Below are 1458 nucleotides of genomic sequence, written 5' to 3'. Positions count from 1 at the left end.
ATGGCTTGCAATCTGATATAGGCTGTACATTTACATTCCTATTAAACATGTTTTCACATTAGTGATGTAAGGAAGAATTAGAATCAATAGGAGGAACCACCAGAAACAGGAAACGAAACACAACAGAAGAGAAAAATAGCAAATCGTCGGCTTCGATCTGCATTCAGACTCCAGAGTTCTTTCTTTGGGTGTGGATAGCATTTTCCCTTACGAGGCCTCTAGAGATGTCTTAGGTCCTTGTGTTGCTGGGAAGAGTTAAGTTTATCAATATTAGTCATCCCACAACGTGGCTGTTATTGTGTACAACATTCTCTTGGTTCTGCTCACTTCACTCAGCATCAGACCGTACAAGTCTTTCCAGGTTTATCTGAAGTCCACCTGCTCATCATTTCTTATAGCACAATAGTATTCCATCATAATCACACACCACAACTTGTTCGGCCATTCCTCAATGGATGGGCATCCCCTCAATTTCCATTTCTTTGCCACCACAGAAAGAGCTGCTATGGGTATTTTTGTACATGTGGTTCCTTTTCCCATTTGTACTATCTCTCTGGGATCCAGCCCTAGAAGTGCGATTGCTGAGCAAAGCTCTCCGTTTATAATGACCAGCCCAGGAGAGGGGGAGAAGGGAAGGGAATCCATCTAGGCAGAGGTGGGAGACTGCAGGTGTGGAAGGTTGAATGCACGGTTGGGCCCGATTGGTGTGTTCGCTTTGCTGACCTGCTTTGGTTTTGTCTCTCTGTTTTATTTTTTGTCCTGGGGCTGGCACTCTGGGGAGGCGAGGAGGGAAGGGTATATTCAGAAGTGAAGGTGGTGTGGGTGCAAAATGAAAAATAAGAAAAGAGAGTAGTGAGCCAAGCAGGCTGTCGAGCTCAGAGCTGGTCAGAAGCAGACAAGGGGCAAGGCTTACAGCAACCTCTATGGCCACCTGTCCTGAAGCCGATGGAATGTTAAGGAGGACTGAGGCTGCACCCAGCATCCAGTGGCTGCATAGGCTGGGATCAGGAGGAAGCAGTGACCAGCCACATTTCAATGCCTGAGGTCTCGAGGACTCAGCCTGACGCCCTGCTCCTCTTCTTTCAGCTTCCTGGCTCCTGGTATGGGGTGGACATCCTGGCAGCAGAGGGGTCTCTCAGAGCAGGCTTGTCCTTCTTAGCCCAGGTTCACTTCTTTGGCCTCAGGAAGCCCTTATGTGGAAAGAAAAGAGGCCCGTGAAAGGCCATCCTTGGGTGAGATGGGATGGGACGGGCTGGACGTGAGGAGACAGGCCCACCCGGGGGGGAGATAGGATGGGACGGGCTGGACGTGGGGAGACAGGCCCACCCGGGGGGGAGATGGGATGGGATGGGTTGGACGTGAGGAGACAGGCCCACCCAGGGTGAGATGGCATGGGGTAGGCTGGATGTGAGGAGACAGGCCCACCTGGGGTGAGATGGCATGGGACGGGCTGGACGT

General features: G+C 51.2%; 1 protein-coding gene across 5 annotated transcripts in view; it reads right to left on the bottom strand.

The window, feature by feature from the left end:
- Positions 1 to 471: 471 nt before the first annotated feature.
- The window catches only part of GGT5 (gamma-glutamyltransferase 5), a 30747-nt gene continuing 29760 nt past the window's right edge, over positions 472 to 1458 (bottom strand). For all 5 annotated transcript variants that reach the window (XM_027845649.1, XM_027845642.1, XM_027845644.1 and 2 more), the window contains one exon: positions 472 to 1190. The gene's annotated coding sequence lies outside the window, so the exon portion shown is untranslated. The remainder of the gene's footprint in view (positions 1191 to 1458) is intronic.

This window comes from Vombatus ursinus, unplaced genomic scaffold (genome assembly GCF_900497805.2).
Source record: "Vombatus ursinus unplaced genomic scaffold, bare-nosed wombat genome assembly UNPS02015012.1, whole genome shotgun sequence".
In the NCBI taxonomy this organism is placed as follows: Eukaryota; Metazoa; Chordata; class Mammalia; order Diprotodontia; family Vombatidae; genus Vombatus; species Vombatus ursinus.
The sequence above is the reverse complement of the archived record's forward strand: the minus strand, read 5'-3'. Positions and strand labels throughout refer to the sequence as shown.